The sequence below is a fragment of the Camelus ferus genome, chromosome 8 (assembly GCF_009834535.1).
Source record: "Camelus ferus isolate YT-003-E chromosome 8, BCGSAC_Cfer_1.0, whole genome shotgun sequence".
Classification (NCBI taxonomy): Eukaryota; Metazoa; Chordata; class Mammalia; order Artiodactyla; family Camelidae; genus Camelus; species Camelus ferus.
Window position 1 is genome coordinate 38,740,326 of NC_045703.1, and position 24,981 is coordinate 38,765,306.

Below are 24,981 nucleotides of genomic sequence, written 5' to 3' on the forward strand. Positions count from 1 at the left end.
CACAAAGTCAATCTTATAATGAAGTATTGAATATCTCATGTAATTTATTGAATACTGTACTGAAAGTGAAATACGCTAATAGTTATGTGGGTATAGAAAGGTTCTTTTGCTTGTTTACTGTCCTGATAGAGGCTGACTGGGAGCTACAGAAGCCACTGCCCAGCATCACAAAAAAGTACCACACCACATGCATATTGTTAACCTGTGAAAAGATCATAATGCAAAATTTGAACCAATGTGTATCATAAAGTAAAAAAATCATAACTCCCACCTTCGTAAGTTAGGGACCATCTGTGTATTATACTCACTATGGAAACAGGAGCCTTTTTTTTTTCCTGTCTTGTTCTCTGCTGTATTCTTAGTGCCTAGCGTTTTGCCTGGCATAGTAATAACAGCAATACCTAAGAATTATTGACTGCTAATTAATGAATGCAACTGCAGCTATAGATACAATTCTCTGGTTCTATGTCCTCTGTATCTCCGTTAGGGAAATAGATACATAACGTTGAAACTAGCCATTCACGTCAGATTCTTCCTACTTTTACTATGCTCCTCAGGATGCTCACTATACTCGTGTACCGTTTTCTGCACAACAAACTGGGGGGATAATTATTGTCTTCACTTTACAGATAAGTAAACCTGACACTAAGTAACTGGACCAAATCAGTGGCAGTAAGTGGCCCAGTCCAGTTCTGCAACCATGTCTGCATCCTCACCCACTCTACTCTCCCAAGTGGCTTTGTTGTAGAGGGGGCTAGGCTGGTCAGAGGCTGTGAGGCTCTGGTCCAATATTTACTTCTATTTCTAATTATGAATGTAGGCAGTGGTTTCCTAGTTTTTACATCTGCCTCATATTTGCAGAAAACATTAGGCCTCCATTCCATAAATAGATCAGCTCTTGGTAAACTGACATTTGAGCTGTAAAGGTTTAGAACCATACCCTGGCCTACAGTGTTTTCACTAAGACAATGCTCCTGTGTGACACTCTCTCTGGATGGTCAAGACCAACTCTAGAGAATGGCTCTGTAACCTTCTGTATCCAGCAGTTGCAAATTCTCCTTCCTTTTCTCCACCTTCCTTCCTTGTTCTGCTGCTTCTGCTGCTGTTACTCCTGATTCTTCCTCCTCCTCCTCTTCTTCCTCCTCTTCTTTTCCTCTCCTTCTCCTTTAGTTATAAAAGCAACACCCTCTCACCATAAAAATGCAAACAAAGGCAGAAGTACATAAAAAAGTGAAGGCTCCTTCCAACCCACTTCCTAAAAGTAACCAAATTATACGCATATACACACATGCTTGTGAATTATTTTATTTGTTCTTTACAAACATCCATTTCAAAATATATGGACCCACCTCATTTCCAATGGCTGCATAACATTCCACTGGATGAACATTCAGTGCTGTATTTCATTATTCCTCTATTGTTGAGCATTTCGTTTTTTTCTCAATATGTCATTATGATAAATAATACAACAGTACTTGCACTCATATCCTGGCCATGTTTTTAAAATTAAAAGAGGAAACTTTAGTTAGCAGAATGCCCTTTTTTCCCCTAAATGACATATCTCAAGTGTTTCACTATGCTCCATAATCAGCATATGGTTATTAACATGATTGGCATTGTGTTTGGCTTATGATAGAAAATGTCTTGATCATGAGGGCAATTCTTGGTTTAATGTAACAAAAAGCATTATCTTTCATAATCTCCAAGAACTTTGCTAAGGGAAGATCTAGAGCTCTGCCAGAGACCTCTATTTCATCTGTGCTCAGCAATTTCTTTTCACTTTCTGCTTAGCTAGCTGCTTGACACAAAGACTTGTAATTAAAGGACAAGATAAATTTCAATATGACACACTATATCACTATGAAGATCAGGGACCAGTTTGGAGTGCTGAACTTCTATCAGTCTTTCCTAATCAACTCTAGTTGTTTATACTGCAAGTAGAGCACATACCTCTTTCAGATAATATTTAACAAAATTATAAAAGTAGTGAATATTTCTTAGAGAAAGTTTGAAAGACATTTAAAAGTTAAGAAAAAACAAGAAAGAAGAAAAAAATAATTTAATCTCAACATCCAAAGGAAAGAATGACTAAATGTAGAGATTTTGGGTTTTTTTGAAAATACGAATAGGTAGGCTTTTAGTTTGAAAATATTAGTGATAGTTTTTATATAAATATCTACAACCTTCAATATTTTTTTAGGCTTAATTTTAAAGTGTGAATGGTTTTGCATTAACAGAATCTTTTTAAATGTCATTGAGCATTTGAGCCATTTTTTATCTAATCATTCTTCCATTGTTCAACATTTAGTTTGCTTTCAATTTTTTACTATGATAAGTAACATTTAATAAACAACTTAATTTTTTTAAATGAAATTTGTTTATTTAGGATAAATTCTAAGAATTAGAGTCAAAGATTTCAATGTTTTAAAGACATTTTTGAACCTAGTGAGAATTATAGTTGAGGCATCTTAATTGTTTTGACAGGTGAAAATTCTCATTTTTTTAACTTGCATTTTATTAATTAATGATTACAAGAATTATATATTTATATAGATATGCCTATGATACTTTTTTCATATGAAAAGACTATTGTGAGCTTTGCCTTTTGCTCATTTGTAGTCAGTATTTTTAAGAGCTTTTTTATAATAAAAAGTTTAACCACTTGTCTTTTTTTGCTATGGCTCTTTTTCTAGCTTATTATGTGATTTTAACCTTTAAAACATTTGTATGTTTTGGGGATGAAATTTCTTAGACTCTGTATACTAAAAATTTTGGTCTTTACTTTCAAGATTAGAAAATCATATCTTCCACCTAGAGATTTGATATTCAACCTCAATTTTATTTCAGCTGCTCATTTAATGGCTTTATTTTTACTTTACATTTGATGTTTTACCACTCCTGCATCTTTGGAGTAGGACATATGTTAACGCATCTACTGACCTTTTTTCTGACTAGTTGACCAATTGCCTCTACACTATTGTCTTTTTTGAAACCATCCTTTATTAAGATGAAGACTATGGTTAGTTCTACGATAAAATATTCTGCATATAAAGACAAAAAATCAAAAGATGAGTAACATATCTGCCAAGTTCTCAGGCACCAAGGGCAAAGGGAGGGGTGAAGTAAGTGTGTATAAGGGAGTTGGCTACCTGGGCAGGTGAGGAGGGGGTTGCACAGGGAGGTGAGTGCAGAGGACACTCTTATAAAAAGGTCAGCTGTGGGGTGGGGACAGTCAGCACCGACACTATGGTGCCTGGAGAGAGCCTCTGCTGTCAGCTGAGGGAGCTGAACCAGAGGCCGCAGTTTTCACACCATGTTTCACAGAGACATTTCAGGGACTCTCTTGGGAAAGGGTGAAGAACTAGAAGTTTGTAGCTCTCTTCTCTCTCTTCCTCCATCAAAACACTCTGCCTTTTATCTTGTTTCAGTGTAAGACTTATTTGAAGAAATGATTCCAGTGTTTTTTAAAAAACGTTTTGTTATAGAAATTTTAAAAACTACATGAAAATAGCAAAAATAATATAATGAATTTCCATACTTTACCAATGATTATTTTGTCTTTCTTATTTCATCTCTCTCTCTTTCAATCTTTTTTTCTTTTTTAATCTCAAATATTTTAAAACAAATCCCAGATATCTGGTTGTTTCAACTGTAAATAATCTAGTATGTTTTTCCACCCAAGAAAGATACACTCTTTTTCAAAATATAATTACCATGCCTTTATCACAGGTAAAAAAAATAATTTCTTAATATCAACTAGTACTCAGTTCATATTCAGATCTTCCCAATAGCTCAGGGGTGCCTTTTTACAACTGATTTCTTTGCATTTGAGACCAAACAAAGTCTGTATGTTATACTTTGTTGTGTCTCTTAAGGCTCTAACAGTCTCTTCCCAACTTTCTATGACGCTGAATTTTTTGGTCAGCACAATTTTTTGACTTGTCCATCTGTTTCTGATTGATTTGTGATGCTTCCCATATTATATTATAATTTACATATACTAGAGTCAGTTCTGCTCCATCAAATCTATTTTATTGAACTGTGTTTCATGTTATAACGGCATCATAAAAGTTATTTTAATTTCAGAATAGATTTTAATATCCAGAAGGACTTTTTAGTACTTAGTCTACTATTTCAAGATCTACTTTTATAAAATAGTCTTACCTATTTATTCTTCCAGATGTTTCCTTAGATTCTTAAACTTTCCAAAAACAACAAAAGTTTTTCTAAATCCAAATATTTGGGTCACAGTCTCTTACCAAACATAAAACTCTTACATAAATCAATAATTTCTGAAGTTATGTATAATTTTCAACTTTTTTCGATATCAGTATTCTCTGAAAACAAATCTAGAAACTAAATCTACTTGATACCTTCATTCAGTTTAAGAGGTAATTTTGAGGAAATAACTTATTTTCTGGTAAACCACCTGGATTTAATGCAAAAAAATAAGAAATGCCATGAAGACTTGGGCTTGCTGTGGTTTGAGCAACAGATGAAGACACTTTTCTCTGTCTTCTGAATTGAGTCCAGGGGAAAAGTGAGAAGATGGGAAGCTAGAGATAATAATGTTTATGAAATCAAGGTTAAGAGTTCAAAAACATTTCACTGATTTAGTAATATCTTGAACAAGAAGGAGCAGAATAGGAAAGAAAAGCAAGGAGTTAATCTTAAGCATTTTTATTCATGCTCTAAAAATTCTTTACTTTGAGATCCAGTCCCATTGCAGAGAGAACTTTAGATGACCAATTCTTTTCATTTTATGCTCTACCTTGCCATGCCAAGTTCACAATTTGTTACTATGCATACGTGTCGTGAGGATGAAATCAAACTTTTGCAACTTGTTTAACTTGTTTGTAAGATGAATTATGATAGATTTTGACATCTAAGGCTGCTTAGGGATAACTGGCTGATTTCTCAACTCAAGGTAGGACACTGTGTATTAAGGTGAGAAGGCACTTAAACATAAATCAGCTAGATTTTCTAAGGATACCAAAATGTGGGATTCCAAAGCATGGGCCTCAAAAGCAACTGAAGCTCTTCTTCCTGGCAGACATCCTGCTTGTTAGGCCAACCCAATGACCAAGACTAACACAGGACATCAGATCATCAGGTAATTTCTGGAGTTGTTTTTCCAGGGAACAATGAGAATTCACTGGGTTGAGTTGGGTCATATTAGGAAAGCTAGTACCTGTCATTTTAGTTAGTTGCTGACAAAGGCTTGTGTTTTCCTATATTAACTTACCAGGTACTGGCACCTCTCAGATCACAGATATGTTAGTGCACATTTCTTCCACATGGCATAGCTGAGTACAACACTTACGCTCAGTTCTTTTGTCTTTAGCCTTACAGTTTCCAGTCAAAATATTGTTTCCCAGAGTTACTTAGGTCAGCTCCTTTTTCTGCATCTACTTCAGAGAGATTATGTCCTACATTTGTAATACAGTTAAATTCATTTGTCACAGTCTTAATTTGATAATCAAGTTGTCCCAAATTTGGCCTCTGGTTCCCCTTCAAGCTGGCTTCTGTGTCCTGCTTGTATATCTCTATCACTTCTTGAGCACTTCTTTACTTTCTGGCACCACAAGATGTCAAGGCTCAAATTTAATTCTGCCCATACCAGCCCCAGAATCAGTCAGTTCTTCAAGCAATTCTGGGGGTATCATTGCTTTAGAGTCTTTTAGTAGACAGGTTTAAGAATGGAGGATGTATTTGCTAATGTTCTTGAGCTCCGTGTGTGTGTGTGTGTGTATCTAGTAATTATTTTGAATTTAAGATCATAAAGGGAGAATCAGAAATTAACTATTACTGTGCTTAGAAATGTAACACTGTCTCCTCTACAAACATCTTCTTAATTGTTTTCTAGTTACACGTGTTTTCCCTCCAGAACCACTGTTCATAATAAATTATTATATTTTTCTTTCCAATCCTTTGCTTATTTTTTATTGACACTTCTGAAATAGTATTTTTTTTTTATGGTGATTGAACCCTGGACCTCATGCATGCTAAGCATGTGCTCTACCCCTGAGCTATACCCACATGCCCAGAAACAGTATTGTTATCTTTTTTTTTCCTTCCTTAAAAATAAGCTCTTACCATTTGTATGGAAAAAATACGTTCAATTATTTTAAAAATCTACTTAAAAATAAAATTTTGGAACACACATAATTCAGAGAAATTTATATATGAAATCACAAAATATGATACTTTATGCCTATTGACAATTTTAACTTACAGGAAGAATGTTACTCCAAATATATATTCCAAATTTTATAATGGGGAGGAGGTTTCAGATAATTCTGATACAGTACATCAAGTTCAAATGGCCCCATTAAAGATCTTCTTCCAAAGTAGACATGCTGTTAGCAAATGACAAAGAGAAGACTTGGGTTGGGGAGAAAATTATGCTCACTCTTACTTTTAATCAAATAGCCATTTGATTTAGGCAATTGGTTATGCTGATCTTGAAAACCCAATAAAATTCTGTAACTGTTGTCTGGGATAAATTTTTCCACTGTCAATTTGAAAATTCAAGACACATTTTAATACCATAATTTTAACATCTCACTATGGATTAAATATTTAAAACTTACTTCTGTTGAGTAACTTCTTTGATTCTTATGGAAATACAATTAAGTTTCAACCATACCTTATAATATGAAATTAATCACTGAAAAATGGTATTTTTTTTCTATCATAAAAATTTAGGTTGGACTCTAAACATAGTATGAAAACTTGTACAAATGTCTGGTGACTCTTTAATTTCTCTTTAATTTGAATAAAGTGAAAATTTGGGATGGATATTAATATTATTTTGTAATGGTTAAAGATTTACTAATCGAACAACACTGTAACCGGATAGTCATAGATAATTTTATGAGATAAGTAAGATAATTTAAGAGATTATTTTTGTGTTAAAATATTTTAATATTTTTACTATACTCATGATATCTTATTTGATGAGAGGAAGGTATCAAGTCATTTAGAAATTTGTACTTGCTCTTTAAACATTTCTTTTTCTTGATAGGTAATCTTATCTAAGAAACATAACTAATCTTATATAAGAAGCATGCATCATGTTTGCCTTTTCCAATCAGTCAATAAGCAAAAAGTACCCTATAGGAATTAAGGCATTATTAATATCCTCTTTCTGTCAAATTGTTCCGTGAAGCTAAAAAAAGGATGAATCAATGGTATCCTAAGAAAATTCTCAGGTTTGTCTGTTTTGTTTTAAGCAAAGGTTACAATTTTCTCATAAATTTTTAGTTTTACTTTAGGAAAAAGAAAAGACAATGAGGAAAATGTTTATGAATGTTTCAGTTCCTTTTATAAAGTGTTGCAACTGAAACCAGCAATCACATCCACAGCCATTAACTCTGAATACAATATGAATTATATGTAAGAAGCAGAATTTACCTAGATTACTCTGTTTTTAAAAAATTATACTATCATAGAACGTTGTGGCTTCTATAATTTGAGTCGATTTAGAAAACCAAACTCCTACCTCCATACTATAAGGAAATAAGAATAATTTTTCCACATAAGTTATCCAGTGTAAACAAACGATCTACTTTTAGGAAAAGGTAAAATGGTTCACTGCTCTACTTGCAAGGATTATTCTGATCCTCAGTATTTCCTAAACACAAAATAAATGAAGTATGTGCTTTTATAACTGTTTGGGTTTCCCAAAGCTAAATATTGATACAGAATATGTTAAATTGGCTAAAGTGTATGGTTAAAGAAAAAGGAATTGAAAAATTGAATATAAAATTTTACCAACTTTATCTTTTTTAATTTTACAACAGTTTCAGGTATTGAAACCTGATTGCTCTCTTGAGCCATTATGAACACTACTCAATCTTACATTTTAACACTCTCAGTGCCATCTTTTGTTTGGTGTTTCATTTTGCAATTTGTGTGGTCATTTCATCCAACTGCAACTGTTCTTGCCAAGGTTTCATTTCACTGTCAAAGAATTTTGTTATCTTTAGCAAGCTGAATATGTACTTGTCTTTGAGACTAGGCAGATTTTTTTCAGTTTTTATTTATAGTTATCAGCTTTGCCTGTGATGAACTATCCTTAGCTTTTTGGGAGCTTTCAAATATAAAAATGTTATAAGCTGAGTAAGATCGTTTCTGTTTTTTATGCATTATTAACTGTCTCTCTCTCTTCTATTAATGCTTTCTTTTTAAAGGTTTTGCATGGTTTCTTTTTCCAAAACTATAATCTAACTTGTACTTAGCTGTTCTTGAATTCTGCTGCCTTTAATATCTTCATATATCTGGATTCCAAACTTTAAATATGGATAACTGTTCTTTAGAAAATCAAAAGTATGAAGTCAAAGTCAAAGGCTTCTTTGTTTTCTTTTTTGTCACTTATTCCCTTTAACTTTCTTTCTTTTCTATTTTCTTCTGTTTTATTAAGATATAATTGATACAGAGCACTGTATAAGTTTAAAGGTGTACAGCATAGTGATTTGACTTAACATACATTGTAAGTAATAATCACAATAATTTTAGTGAATATCCATCATCTCATATAGATGCAAAATTAAAGAAATAGAAAAAAATTCTTTCCTTGTGTTGAGAATGCCTATGATTTACTTTCCTAACAACCTGCATATATAACATATAGCAGTGTTGAGTATCAAAGGCTTCTTCGGATAGCTACACAAGGTGGGTGAGAATCATCTAGGTACACAGACCAAACTGAAGCACAGTCCACTCCCACAGCACGTGCAGAGCTCCGCTCCTGACTTTCCGTGAGCACTCAGCGAGCCCCACGCCCCCAGAGAAGCACCTGGGGATAGTGCAGAGACCCCTCCTGGCACAATAAAACAACTCCAACCACGACACCTGGAGCCCGTGTGTGACTCTCCTGAGTTTATCATGCTTGCCGCTCTGGTTTGGTTTGGTTCTGTCTTTTTTTTTTTTTTTCGAAAACCACCCTTCTTGGATAACATCACATAGTTTTGTTTTAGCTTTGGGTAATGCATAAAATGACATCAATCTGTCTAGTCTCTGTGCAAATATTTGTAATGTTAATATTTTAAGATACTGTCTGCAGCGTCTTCAACATCTTTTCTTTAGGCTTTCATTCAGTATTTAAGCCTGTAAGTATCTCCCATAAAGAACTCAAAACAAACAAAAAACAACCTTTCTCACTTCAACCTCTGTCTAGTAACAACCTGATTTTCTTTCTCCTCCCCTTCATAGCCAAACTTTTTGGAAAAAAAAAAATCTCTTTTCTTCTCTGTTTAAACATGTCCCGTTTACTCTTCCATCCAGTGAAATCTTGTTTCTGCTGCATGTTCAGGACGAAACATTCTCATGTGATCATTGATCAGATAAATAGTCATAACAAAGGCACAATTTTTTATCCTTGCTTGGTCTTTGGGAAGCATATGTTGCTATCAAGAATTCCCTCCTTTAGGCTCAGAACTATCTCCAGGAAAATGCTTGGACATCTGAAAGGAATGCAAAATACAACATGTTCAAGATAAAATTAATTGCATTCCCCCCAAACTGTTCCTTAACTGAAATTCTGTAGGCTATGAATGGCACCACTATCTACTTCATGAATGGATATAATTTTAGTCATTAATATTTGCATTTTCACTACTTCCCAGTATGTAGGTACATTGATTTCAGGGATGCAAAGATATTTTGTGGAGTAGAGTGTAAAATGTATGTAGAATGTAGCATATTTTTATTAACTAAATAAGAAAAAATGTACACTTTATTTTCCCCAATCAAATTCTATTTGAAAGCTTGTTGCACAGCCAAAAATAAAGAACGTATGCCACTCCAAGCACTTGGAAATTAGGAAAAAAGATGGCCTCTGAGAGTTAAACTGGTAAAATCTACAATTATTCAGTAAGAGCGGTTATCTATGGGAGTAAAAAAAAGTTGGTTTGAATTTTAGCTAAAGATATTGAGAACACCCAAAACAAAAACATTCTTCACTGGAATGTCTAGTAAACTCAAATATAATCAATTGTGAAATGTATGGAAAGCTAAAACTGAAGAGATATTTAGCTGGAAAACAGAAAAGAAAAATCTCAGTGAGTCAGATACTGGCATGTGACCAGTGAGTTAAGGCAGGCGTCCTATTCACTTGGTGTAGATGGTGGCCTCAGACTCTTGGAAGCTAGTGCCAGTAGCTATTTCGGCTCCATAACCAATTCCTCCTTCGTGCTCAACCGTCCAGTCATAAACTGATTTACCATGGAGTCCAGTCTATGTGAAAAGAACAGAGCTCTGCCACACATGTTTACTGGTTCCAAAATATAAACAACACACAAACACGTTAGCCATGAAGTTATACCTCAGTCTCTTTTGAGTTAGTTAACCCAGTCTTCTATGGCTTAATTTTAAATTCCTCTCTGATTTCTAGGCTCAGACTCTAGAATATGAAGATCTAATTAAAGTGATACAATCCCCTTGCAGGGAAACAACTTTTACAGTAGTTCTTCCTTATCTGCAGGTTCACTTTCCTCGGTTTCAGTTTGAGATCCTAGATCAGCCTCGGTCCCAAAATATTAAATAGAAAATTCCAGAAATAAACAACCCATAGGTTTTTCAATTGTTCCGAGGGGCCTGATGAAGTCTTTCGCCCTCCTGCTCTGTCCTCCCCGGGATTCCCCAGTCTTCATGTCATCGGCTCCTAACATCCAACCAGTGACATCAAGGCTCAATGATCCAAGATCACCTGGAGCTGATCATCCTCCTGACATATTGTCAGAGGTCAGTGCATCTAGTGCTACGACACAGTGCCTACATCTCTCCCCTCACTTCATCTCAGCAGGTTGGCATTTTATCATCTCTCATCATCACAAGAAGGGTGAGTATGGTTCAATAAGATATTTTGAGAAAGAATGGCCACATTCACATAAATTTGTTAAAATATGTTATTACAATTATTCTATTTTATTATGATTTATTGTTGTTAACCTCTTACTGTGCTTAATTTATAAATAAAACTTTATCATAGCTATGTAAGTATAGGAAAAATCATAGTGTATGTAGTGTTTGGTACTATCCTCAGTTTCAGGTATCCACTGGGGGTCTTGGAAGGTATCCCCCACAGATAAGGGGAGACTACTGCACTTCCGAAATGCTAATGTATTTATGTAATTTATTTAACCAGTGTTTTGCTGTGGAAACTCTGGAAACAAATACATGCAATTAAATGTTACTTAATTGACTTGCTTTTTTTTTGCCATTTCTATAAGAACAGTGCCTGTAATGTATAACTTCTATTAGTTTTAAACTTTACAATCTTCTTATGGTATCACAGACTGATGACTATATTCACACACTTAGCATTTTGTTACTCACATGGGAACTATGCCTATTCCTCTTGCTCCACCGTTGTTAATTACCAAGATGATCTCATTTCATTCCACCATTCAACAGAAATTACTGGGTGAGAATGAAGCTTCAATATGCCATTTCAGAACATATCCTTCGGTCTGATTCTAATCTCCTGACTTCTCTGGATAGTTCATCTTACGTTTCTCATAATTTATTTTCCAAAGTTAAAAAACTGAGATTGTTATTTTTCTTCTTAAATGTATTTTTAAATAAACATCATTATCAAAACCACAATTCTTTTCTCTTTTATATTCCTAACTCTCAACATACCTGTCAGCTTGAATTCTCTTTTTAAAAAATCTTTTCTATTTTTTGTCTCGTAGTACACTATAGTTTTACTTCATTTTTTTTCTAAATAAATTTTTTTTTGCCTTTTCTTCTGAGTCATCTCTAATATTCAACATAAAGAATGTCATTCTGGTTGCTGAAGATGAAACTTCTATACTGTTCTTTGATACATAAAGATAATTTAGCACTCTATAAATTAAGAGATTTAATTGAGGATAAGCACTCTGCTTGTATCTTTGAATTTTCAGTGCTTTCCACACTATTTAAAACAAAGTGGGACTCAATGGTAAATGTTTTCACTCGTGAATAAAATCCTTCATTTTCTCACGTGAAGATAATAAAGAAAAGTGGACAAGCTATATATTTTACTTCTTAGACACATCTGAAATGTGTAATTGTGTGGCTTGAAAGATGTTAAAAAGTATACAATCACAAAAGAATAAGCCCCTAAACTAAATAAACCTATTTAAAATTTTTTTACTCTTACATTGAAAATTTAACAAAAAATATTACGTGTATGTGGGTATGAAGATGGAGTCTGTAAAGCCCCAATGAAAAGAGACTGAAACTTCTGCCATTGTATATTTCTGGTTGTGTTTGTGCATTCACCCTTGCACCTCTTAATGCCTTATCTCATTTTCTCCATCCAACTTAAACTACTTGCCAGTGAGGTGGTCCAAAAGACAATATTACTTCCATGTAACATAGAACATTTTTTGTGCTTTCATGAAAGAGAGTTTCATGGAAAAATAATTTTCTCATCTGCCTTTTTCCTCTTGCCATGTCCTCCCACAAACCAAAACTGTAATAGTTACTGGTAGTATTTTTTAATTTTTTACTCTGTGCCAAGTACTGTTCTAAAATCTCTGTCTCTCTCTCTATATATATAATTGTATATATTTAATTTAAAAATAACCACAATTTTTATTCTAATTTTTTCAGGAAAAAAAGGAGTCAGAAAGCTTCTTTGTTAAGCATCTTACAAAGGCATTTTTTGTTTTTTTAAGTACAGCCCTTTGCATGCCAGAGGCTCTGTACCTCCATGGCATATTAGAGGCATGGAACTTTCAGCATTCCTGTTAAATTATCCTGTTACTTGGATTGCTCTAACCTGTTCCAACATTTTTTTTCCTAACCTTTATTAATTAGTATTCTTGCTATCTTTATAGGGCATTTCTGGGCCTACTACCAGATATAAAAATACAACATGAAGTATTGTGAACATTTACTGACTTGTTGGTATACCAGCCATGAAATGGCAGTGCATTGACATTGATGGCATCTTTATTCTATTGAGATGATAAATTTTTTTATTTGCTTTTTATACTGAGTGGTCAAACACTCATTAAATAGAGATGAGGCAGATTAAGATTTAGAATACTCTTTTATTTTTCAATAATTTTGTATTATTTGCAGTAGCACACTTACATTAATATTTTCTTTTATTAGTTTCTTTCTTTTTACATTTTTAATAGAGGTACTAAGGATTGACTCCAGGATCCTGTGCATGCTAAGCATATGCTCTGCCACTGAGGTATTACCACTCCCCCTATTACTTTCAAAACAGCATCATAACTAAATTTTTATCTATGTGGATTTGTAAGGATATGAGTAATATTTAATGTTGCACATATAGCCTATTTTAAGAACCTAGTAACTGGGATATATTATGTATTCTGCTACTTTTTTTTTAAACTTAATAATAGGCAGAATAGAGTCAGTGCAAAATCTTGAATTTTTTTGCGAATTTTGATCACATCTATTATGCTCTTTCATTCAGTTTAATTGCTTTGATTCACTTTAATTCTATGTTATTACCAGGTATATATTTTTAAGACAGCAATTTAATCAACTTTAGAAGAATTTTCCTGGTCCCATGGCTAACCAGTTTGTCTGGCTCATTCTTCAGTTTCTACAACAGAATAATTTAAATCTGAAAGTTAATTGTAGGAAAAAGGGTAGGATTATTGTTGGCTGTTTTGAGAAGCAATGATCTATGATTACAGGAACCTAGAAAAAAACTCTGGGGAGAGATATGTGCATCTATTGAGAGAATGTTAATTATGTTCATTTAAGGTTGAAGCAACCTGGGTCATTTGCATAAAGGGAAGTTTTTATAATGAGGTAGGTGTTTAATTCTTTAATAGAGAGTGGGTGTATTCAGGTGTGGTCTTGTTTCTACAATCTGGAAGACAGTTTCACCTCCTTGCTTTTTAGAGCCCACTGTGTTCAGTAGATCTGTCAACCAGAGCTGTGCTTGGGTTAGCTCCCCAATGACATTTCATGTTGGAATTTGTTTAAACTTCCCCTCCTTCCTTTCATTGATCTGCTAAATGGATTAAATGATAATAAGCAGCTTTTGCTTTTCTTCAATTTAGATCTTTAAAAGTTATATCTATTGCTCTGAGTCAATAAAAGGAGTATGTTTGGACCAGTAACTGTGCAAATTTTTTTTGCAGTAGATAGCAGTAGGAAAAAGTGAAGGCTTTAGGCTTGTAAAAACATTTACTGTCTCCTAGCAATCTGCAGCGATGCTATGCAAGTCTCACAATAGACGTTTTCCAATGTCATAAAACTCTACAGTAATACAGGAAAGTTACTTAGCTGTTTGCCTCTGGAGTTGATGTTTTGATTTTAGAGTTTCAGAAAGTCTTGACTATAAACTAACTTTATAGAGTTGTCAGTTATTAACAGCAATACAGACTTAAAGCAGTAGTCATTTTGTCTAACTTCTATATTTTTTCAAATAGGAAAACTGAGATGTTGAAAGATCAAATAAACTTTCAAAGTCACATGATTATTTTAGGTATTAAACAAGGACTAAAAATATTCACTATTCTCAATTAAAATCCACTACTTTTCCTCTATGGCATGGAATCTCACCTAAAATGCTTAGGGCTGAGGCTGAACTGACTGGAGGGCTTGAAAAGAAAGCAAGAACTATAGAGAATCTAAAAAATAACTTGTATATTTAAGGTATATATTATGAGACACAGCAATGGATAGTCAGTACAAATATGCACCATTCTAATAAAATTACCTGCTTCTCATCTGGAATTTGGGCACGGTCAAGGTGCAGATGCCACAGCTGGTAGGTGTGTGTAACTACATAATTTGTAAACAGAGAGTGGAGAGTGGATTGGGGGTAGGTATAGCTCAGTGGTAGGGCACATGCTTAGCATGCACAAGATCCTGGGTTCAAACACCAGTCCCTCCATTTAAAAAAAGAAAAAAAAAAAAAGGAAAGTGGATCAGACCAGGTTCCAAAACTCATGCCTGCAGGATCCAGGAATCAGGAATGGGCCAGGTGGTGACCGCATTGAAGTAGAGAGCAAACGATCACCTATAGCATGGGTGATGCACACGCAGATCCACCTGATGCAATGCAGCAATGTGAGCCCAGTGTTGCCAGACCTTCCTATCAAGAAAAAGAAATGATAACTGAATTTTAAAAAACAGTATATTTACTAAATAAAGACAGCTTACATTTAGCATTGCCAGGTCTAGCAAGTAAAAATACAGGACTTCCAGTTAAATTTGAATTTGTTTATCTTTTTGTCAATTTTTTATCTGGCACACCTTAACTGTAAGTCACCTGCCTCTTTGCAAACTCTGGTTTAAGGCAACAGTATGTATATTGACTCACATGATGTGTATCTACCTCTGATGTTTGTCAATGGCCTTCACTTAGATATCACATATTATTTTCAGGACTTTTTGGTTCAGAGGTTGTTATCATCCTTTTACATAATAGTAAATTATTTGAATATCATATTTGTAAGGTAGCAAATTTCACATTAAATATGTCAAAACAGAACATTTGAGTTTTTAAATTAACCAAAGAATATAGCAAAAGGCAATTTTATTGTTAGCTTCTAGGGAAGATTAATGTTTTCAATATAAGAAATAATTATATGAAGGTTTTCTGGGAAGGAAAAAATTCCTATGTATTATTACAGGCATACATGATAATAATAGAGGCAGAATGCTCAGTCTCCTTGAAGCTTTGCCCTTGTCTGTTCATAAAATCAGATAGGCTGAGAACAAGCTGCAACGCCTCCATCAAAGTTATAATTAACATTAACTTGAGAAAGAGTTGTGGCTCCAGCTTAATGTTAAATTCCATTTGATCTTAATTGAAAGGAGGCAGGGAGTTACAGGAAACAGACCCTTGCATTGAAAAGGCCACAGTAATATGTTTAGAATTTCCCAAGAAACAGAAAAAGGTCTTGAGAGCACAGACATTTGGAAGGGAAGAAAGTTAAGCCTTTGACACCTCGCAGCAGCAAAGCTCTTCTGTCAGGCTTTGAAGGCCTTGGCTCTGGGATTTATTTCCTCCTCGTCTCTTTAAGATAGGCCCAGAAACTTAATTTTGCTTTTGAAGTGAGTAATTCTCTCCAACACTTTGTCAATTTGTTTTTGATTACATTCTAATGCTTAGTTATCTCTCACAGGGTATCCATCTTGGAGCTTTTCTGAATAGAAGAGCTTTTTCAGAGAAAGTGCTAAAATAGAAACAGATAGAAGAAAGTAGTTTTAAAGACAATGAACTCATCAAATGCTTATTTAAGTTTCCCAAGCAAGAGGCATCATTCTAAGCCTGGATTCCTGCTTTCAAGGAACAAATAATTTGAAGGAGGAGACAGAGGCACAACAGGGACTGGACTACAGACACAGAGACGGGAGCACAGGAAGAACCTCTTCATTCTTTCAGAGGGGAGGGTGACATTAGTGGACGCTGACTTTTGATTGGGGTTTTGAATGCTGAATGGGAATTTGCTAGACTAACAAGGGAAAGAAAATCCTTGTAGCAGAGGGACACACTTGAGCAAGAGAAAACAATTAAGTGGTGTGTCTGAGTAAGCATTTTTGAATCATGTATAGACAATATTATTGCAAAGAGAAGGGAGGACACATGAAGTCTGGAGACTAGCTGTGAAGGTCATTTTATTTGCATAAAAATATCTTTAGACTTTCTTCCCAGCACTAGAGAGCAAGAGATGATTAAGCAGATTGTGTTTTAGAAAAAGATATGAGCACAGAGCATGGATTGGTGAGAGAGAGGAGGAAGAAGGGCTGTGGTTATAGAGCAAATTAGAAATTTAAGGTGTGGACTGGGGCTGGGAAATAGGGATTGAAAATTTAGGAGCAGTGAGTTGGTGACTGAGAAGTTCCAGCATGAGTGTGAGCCTGGAAGCTAAATGAGGAAGAGGAAGGGATCCTCCTAAACCAAGTTCAGACTAGTGTTGGTCTAGAGACTAAATCTGCCTCAGTCATAGGTTTATACATTTGGAGAAATTTTTTTGGAGGAGGGACAGTGATTCAACAAAGTGTTTTTCTTTTTTTCTTGTGATTCTAGATACTTCTTATTTTGAAAAAAAATATTTACAGGGACTATTGTTGAACAGTAGAATGCCTATATGTATATGACAGGAGGGAAGGGGGCAGGGCACAGCCATTCAAAGAATGACACAGCAATTAGCACTAAGATGGTGGAGAATTAAACTCCTTGAAGCCCAAGATGGCCGGAGACTTGGCTTCCAATACGCTTACTGTAATTTATTACCATGGTAAATGGCACGTCCACAGGTGCCATGACAGTTCTGAGGCTAACCATAAAAGGTCTAAAAGTGGCCAGTGGCTCAATTTCTGGGAATCCCAGCCCCTACCCCAAAGTAGTTGGAATAATCCTCCCACTTAGCATATGAAGTTACCCAATCCATAAAAACGAACAACCCCCACACCTCATGGCTGATCTCATTCTCCTAGTACTCAGTACTAGGCCTAGTGTGCCCTGTGCTCAGGCCTCCGCTCTCCCATGTATGGAATGTGTATCTCCTAGGCCCGTCTGCCTTCCTCTTGCCTTTTGAAATGGCCTGCATTCTGTCTGTGGAGTGTGCTTCTCTCTGAATAAATCTACTTTTTTTCAACTGTGGTTGGCTTTTGAATCCTCTCCTGCATGAAGCCAAGGATCCTCCCTTGATGGGGCACGTCCCAGGGGCTCACCTGGAACCTGGAACACTGCCATCCTCTTGTGCCCCATATCATATATACCATATTACTGTATGCATCAATTGTTAGTTTTGCCACATTTGTTTTTCACTTTTTTTCCCTTCTCTTCCGCTTTTTCCTTTTTCTTTCTTTTTTTTCCTGAGTCAACTGGAAGCAAATTTCAACCATTAGGTCACCTCACTCCTAAATACTCAAGCATCTATGTCTTAAGAAAAAAGATATTCTCCTAAAAAAATCTCCATATCATTATCAAACTCAAGAAGTTATTTATGATACAATAATATTAACTTCTCTTCTATCTATATTCAAATGGCCCAATTGCACAATGTTTTGTGTGTGTGTATGTTTTAAATCTAACATCTGTTTAATGATCACATATTGCATTGAGTTGTCATGTCTCTTGAGTCTCCTTTAATGTAAAACAGAGTACCACCTTTGTTTGTCTTTTGTAACATTTTGTGGCATTTGTGATGAGTTCAGGCCATTGTTTTGGAGAATTCCCTTAATTTTTATTTGCCTGCCTGTTTCCTCATGATTAGATTCAGGTTAAACCTTTTGGGACTGGCGCGTAAGGACTTCTCACTGAATTGGAGCAGGGGTATGTAAGTCAGTTTGTCTTATTGTTATCAGTGGTGTGAAGTTTGATCGCTTGCTCAAAGTGGTCTGCACTAGACTTCTCCATTGTGAAGATGTCGTCTCCCTTTTGGAGTTAATAAGTACTCTGCGGGGAGAACTTTAACATGCTATGTCTGTACTGCTCCTAACAACCTTTCACCCAATGCTTTTCGCACACATTGGTGATCCTTAATTGGCTGCATAAAGTTAGACAAATTAAGAAATTGCTCACAAAAATCTGGATTCCCAGATTCTTATTAAAAATTGGAAGATGTGACAACACTGGACCTGTATTCCTGGGCTGCAGTAATTGCTGGGAACGAAGCAGTGATTTGTTCAAAGGAGCGATTCTCCTAGAAATAAGGCTGTGATTTTCCACAGTTTCCAGCATCCCCAGTTGTTTACCACTGCCCTAATCCACTCGCTATTGGCTCTATTTCTCCTCTGTAACCATTCAAGTTTTCTATCCTTGTACTATGGTTTCTACTTTAGGGATCTGCGTGCCTGATGGTGCTGAGGGCTATGGAAACCCGGAGAAGGAGACTAGGGGAAAATATTGACAACATTGGTTTTAGATGTTCCATGAGTCGGCAATTGTCACAGAAAGGCAGAAGAAACATCTGAACTGGAGGTACGATTTTTGAATTCTATGGTGCTAGTTGGATGCAATAATTCCTTCCATGTATTATATAATATATTATGATAATAATGTCACCATTCAAAATAATCATTTACTTACAATTCATCTCCTTTACTGGTCTATCATTCATCTTTTACCCCCTGGACATGGCACATCTTAATCATTCAATAAACTTCACTGAATGAATGAATAAATGAATGATTCATATGAACGATGCCACTTATTTGTCCAGAGGCATTTCAAGAGGGATCTATTCATGGGCCAGATAACACAAATCTCAAAGGATGAGGGGAAGGCTGATGTGATCTTTAGATTGTGTAGGAAGTGGAATGTGGTGGAATGAGTTGCCTCTGCTCCAGGTTGCCTATGGGGGAGGAGTGGTCATCAGGAAAGAAACATTGTAGTGAAGGCAGAAAGGTGGCCAGAGGGATCTGTAAATGAGACATCTGTGGGCAAGAAACCATCTCATGATGTCAGGATGCTTAGGTGATAGAGGAAAATAGCTTCAGTGTGGAGCTAACAAAGATTGAGAATCTAAGTAGTCTTAGGGGCCTGATAAACCAGAATTTGGTAGGGTTTCTTCCAGGTTCCAGAAACAGAGTTTTGAAAAGTTATTCTGTAAGAATTTCCCTCAAGTATCTAGAGATGGAATTAACTTGTTGCAAGGATTCAAACATTCCAAAAGAAACACCGGCAGCCTGCTGTAATTCGAAAGCCTCCCCCTTGAACTGTAACTTGAGACTCCGTTTAGATTGTTAAAGTTCAGACCCTTTGCAGACAATTGGAGAGCGTCAACCCCAAAGAACAGAGGAACTAGTTGGAGGAGGGGTGTTGATCAGTCAGACCTTGGTGGTTCTCAAATTTTCCTGTGCAGAATCACTCGGAATCATGAGGGAGCTTTTCAAATACACAGATTTTGGAGCATGACATCTGAAAATTCTCATTCATGATGTCTGAGGAGAAACCCAAGATCACCCTATATAATAAGCAAGTCAACTGATGACAAGGGCCACACTTAGGAAACTCTGGTTTAAATTTTAGATGTTCTCCCCTTAAAGGAAAATTACTGCTTTGAAAGAGGCCTCTGGCTTGAACAATCAGGAGTGGCAAAGTTCATCTTGGATTAATAGCCAGTTTCTCTCATGGTTTGTACTTGAGAGCAACTGCTTACTAGTAATGAAGTATAACTTTGCACACTTGGCTACATAGCTACATATCTATCAAAATATTGTCTTGCTCCCCTGGGAGACTTACTTTGTACCTTTTAGGGAAAATAATGCTATGAAATTAGCAACCAACTAGAAACATTCCATTGTCATCAAAAGGAAAAGATTCCTCTCAGGGTTTTTGTTTTGTTTTGTTTTTTTGTTTTTTGGTGTGTGTGTGCATGCATACATTTTTCACGTGTTCATTTTTCATTATTTTGCTGTTCTTGAGTAGCTAATTATTTTGCTCAATTTTAAAGACTGTAATGTGGAAGTTAAATAAAGTTATTTAGCAAAGTGTTACCTGGATCTGCTTTTGGATTTAGCACTCTCACAGGATCCAAGATCAACAGATCCTTTCAGTTCATTTCAGCTGTCACTGAGTTCTTGCTTCAAGAAGGATAAGGCTGTGAATGGTCCTGGGGCAATGGAGACAAATAAGATGCAGAATTGTCCTTAGGGAATTCTAATTCTGTAACAGATCAAGAGGTAAATAATGATGATAACTTAGTGCCAAAAAGTGCAGTAAGAAATGTGTGTACACAATGTAGCCTAGTAATTAATCCCACATCACCTCTGGAAGGGGCAGGGCATAGCGACGATAAGACCTTCCTCTGAAGTCAGAGAGCAGTAGGCTCAAATCTTAAATCTCACCTCCTACCGGCTACATGGTTGGTCTCTTTGAGCCTTAGTTTCTCAGTCTATGAAGTGGGAATGACCCTTGGGCAGCTGTTACAATGTTTAAATGAAATGATATTCATACAGCATTTAGCATGTTGGTGCTTGGCATTCAGTAAGGCCATGATATCTTTATCAGAGATGCCCTCTTGTTTGCATTCTGGAGCAGAGCTATGGAGCATGGTACACTGTGGTTGGATATTTTTAAGCTCTTGTTTTACTTTGGGAGCTCTTGGTAACTTACAGTGTCTTAGCCCACACACACAAAATTCTTTTTGTCTTTTAAATGACCACTTGTATATTGCACTTTCTAAGGGTTTTTTTTCTTAACTCAAATATTTTAATAAGAAAATGTATAATTTATGTAAGAGAATTTACCTTTTTGGATATAAAAAGCATTTTCTACCTACCAGAAATAGAGTCTCTTGAGCTTTTGCTTGTGCTGGTATAGGGACATTAACCAGCAGGGCTTATTTAAAATCCTTGGCAAATTTCCTCGACCTTCTCATTTTGAATAGACACAGGAGACAGAACACAAATGATTTGTTTAGATATGCTGGCTGTCGACATATTTAAAATGCAGGCTCTGTATAGAAAAAGTCCCCAGTTCCTTTTTATGATTGCCACATGAGCGTTCTGTTTTACAACTATCACTCTATAATGTTCTGTATTATGATCACTTTTGCAGATTTTCAGTTAAAGACTGACTGGTCTGTGTAACTAAAAGTCACATCAATTTCCATGTAGCATCATTATAAATATAATAATTTGTTTGTAAGTTGTTAAGCATAACAGAGACCAGGCAAAATCTCAATATTGACAATAGGAAATTCATCGAAGTTCCTGAAGTTAAGGTCTATTTTTGTTTTTTTATAAACAGTGTAACCTCAAAGTCGTGATATGAGACATTTGATGAGCTCAAAATGACCAAGGCACTCCCTGTTTGAACATTCTGTGCTTCACAAAATGTAATCTCTCTTAGGACTTTAGAAATAATGCAACATTTTAGAAGGATAAATTTACTCCCTTCAGTGCTGATGTTAGCCAGGATTAAGCAACAGGGAAGACAGAACCCCACAGAGAGTTGACGCCAATTGATGAGTGTGACACATGTATGTGAGAGAGTTCCGGAAGTACAAAGTCAATATAAGCACCATAAGAAAAAACTACTCTAAAAGTTGTTTTTTAAATTATTATTTCTATGTATCTCATTAATCAAGCTAGAATTTTTTTCTGAGTAAACAGTCTAATCTCATTGATGTATTGAGGATCTTTTATGTGCCTAGCAACAGGTTACGTAATTTGAGAATTTAATAACTGTAATAAGAACAAACATGCCAGTGAATCCATAAAGCTGCTCCAAATCCTTTCAAAATACGTGGTGGGTGGAAACAAGTAAAAAGTACAATAAAAAAATAATAAAACAAATAAGGACCTCTGTCCCTTATTAACAATAATAGCTTCAAAAAGGATTTGGTTATCAAGAATTTTTAAGTTGAGTTAGTAACACTAAAGTGAAACCAACCATTTCTATAAAGTGGGTTTTCAGTCCATTATCAAAATATTAGGAAATTATTTTTCTTATTATGATAAACAGCTTTTTTTTTTTTTCAAATGGAGTTTAAACAGGAAAGAATAATTTTAAGCTGTAGCAAATCTAAGTTAGAATTTAAGGGTATTTTTGGACTTGTTGGTTGAACAAATATTTAAGGAGCACTTTTTGTATCTGCTGCAATCTGAAATATATTGGGGAATAAGGTGTTGAACAAAATGGGAAAGGACACTCCTCTCGTGGTGCTTGCCTTCAAGACGGAGGAGAATAAATAGATGAACATATTGATGAGCAAGAATATTTCAATACTGAACACACCATGGGCATGTGACGTCACATCACAAATCTTCTTGCTTGGTTTTTTACTGTTTTTCCCTGTCCTGCTTTGCATTTTAATTCGTGGGCTAGATTAACCTGCTTCTAAAACTGCAGGTAGGAGAGAAAAGAGATAATATAAAAATTAAAGTGTCATTAATCTGGCTTTAAGAGCAAAAGGAAATGGATACTTGGCTGAAGATTAAGTAAGAAAACAGTGGAGAAATCTTCAACAGTTACAGAGTTAGCCAGCAGTTCTGCCTGGACCACGACTGTAAACAGTTTGTACTTCTAAGTTCTCCAAATTCTGTCATATTCATTAATCATATTTTACAATTAGACCATTGCCAAATTCATGCCCTTCAAAGTTTTTCTAAGCCTTCCTCCCTTTTCCACTCTCATCTCATAATTATTTAAATTTCGTATTTGTACTTTTTGAAGTTTCAATTTTATATTTATTTTCTTGTATTAGTCTAATTTGGATCATTGTTCAAGCTAATCAAAACATATATCATCAGATCATTTAATCTATTTCTTGACTAAGGAAGGATTCTTATCAAACATTTTTATGCAAATTTTTTGTTACATTATTACAGTGATATGTTAGGCCAATACTCTAACAAATTGTTAACATACCATGAAGGATCAAAAATGTAGTAGATTGCACTTTGTAGGCCATTGAGTGATTTATTTTACTAACATCATAACTAATGAACTCATTTGGAGCACATAGAAAAGTTGTTTGAAAATTAGTTCAATAAACCTCAGGAACATGAGTAAATACAGAATGCTTTGCTTTATCAATTATTAACTATTAAGCTCCGTATTTTTTTGACTCTATTCCTTTCACATTCTTAATTTTTTGTTGTTGTTGTTTTCTTATTCTTTTTTAATCTGTCTGATACCACAAGAATGTAAACTTCTTGAGGGCAGGAAATTTCTCTTTCTTATTCAATGCTGTCTCTCCATAGCCTAGAACCAAGTTGGCCAGAGTAAGCCCTCAACAAATATTTGCTTATAATTTGACTAACTTTACCGATCAATTTGTTAACAAGGCAGACTGATTGATTTCTCTTGGAACTAAAGTAAAAGTTAGAATGGCAATGTTCAACACACTCAGTAACTTTCAGCAAGTTTAAATTTATAGGAGCATTGATTCTACCACAGAAATGAACTACCATGAACATGCCATGGATTAGTGAGGAAAAACCACCTCAAGTCTTCTGTCCATTCCTCCCCTTTGGCTTTTTCCTTCCAGCTCCCTTTGCCCCTTCTCCTCAGCTCCATACCCTCTTATGCTTTCTCTCAGTAGTTTCACAAATTCACTGCCAGTCAGCAAAGTTGAAAATGTCCTTAGACACTCAACAATGGCAGAAGAATCTCCTTTGAAATTTGCAAATCCCTTATTTTCATCTAAATCATGCAGTGATGACCATCTGCTTTCAGGGCCCCCAAATTCATGGGCATCTCTTAGGTTTATTACGATTTGGGGCTAAAGAATACTCAGAAATGAAGAAAACACAATTCATGATAGTTTTGAGATAAAGTAGACAATTTAGACAATAGTATGCAATATTTCTAGCAAATAAAGAAAATACACTGTGGGAATGGAAATGAAGCATTATTTTTTAGTAAAAGAAAGAAAATTAGGGAGAGTCATTTAAAAAATATTTACAGTATCATAGAATTTATGATTAGGGGAATTTATTATGTAAGCTTCTATGCATTTATCAACTTAATTCTATCATGTGTGATAGAAATCATGCCATGACAGAGAAGACGACCATTTCTTGAGACTTTCTTCAACTAACAAAAGGTAAATCTTAATGTTAAACACTGTATATCCTGATAAAGCTATGCTAAAATGTGGACACTCTAAAGAGTCCTACTATGATTAGCAGAAAAAGAAATAAAAATGCCTCCTTTGTGTAAGAAAAGATTCTCAAACTCAGTCACAATGCAGATAAAATTATACTGATGCACTTTTTTATGTAACATTTACAGAGATCAACAACTTAGAGGATAGAGTTGGTCAGACTGAGTGATGAATAAGTTGCTGAAATCTATCAAAATTAGAAACATATGTACTTCTTGCCCTAACAATTCAACTTCTAGGAGTGCATCCTGCAAAGAGACTTGTACATCCGCAAAGTGATAACTCATACAAGGTCATTAACTGTAGCATTTCATATGATTCAATATGGTAACAAAAGATTGGAAATAATCTAAATATTCAAAACAGAGGATTGATAGATAAGCTAGATAAACAACAAGGTCTTACTGTAGAGCACAGGGAGCTA

The 24,981-nt window shown here is 35.1% G+C and overlaps 1 long non-coding RNA gene across 6 annotated transcripts in view; it reads left to right on the forward strand.

Annotated features, from left to right (window-relative positions):
* The first annotated feature begins 4,826 nt into the window (after positions 1-4,826).
* LOC116665363 overlaps positions 4,827-24,981 on the forward strand; it is a 34,770-nt gene continuing 14,615 nt past the window's right edge. For 4 of the 6 annotated variants that reach the window (XR_004321946.1, XR_004321945.1, XR_004321949.1 and 1 more), the window contains exons 1-3: positions 4,827-5,113; positions 10,577-10,843; positions 18,784-18,922. This is a non-coding gene — a long non-coding RNA (uncharacterized LOC116665363). Of the gene's footprint in view, positions 5,114-10,486; positions 10,844-18,783; positions 18,923-24,981 lie in introns of all 6 variants that reach the window. The other 2 variants (XR_004321947.1, XR_004321944.1) reach the window with 2 other exon arrangements.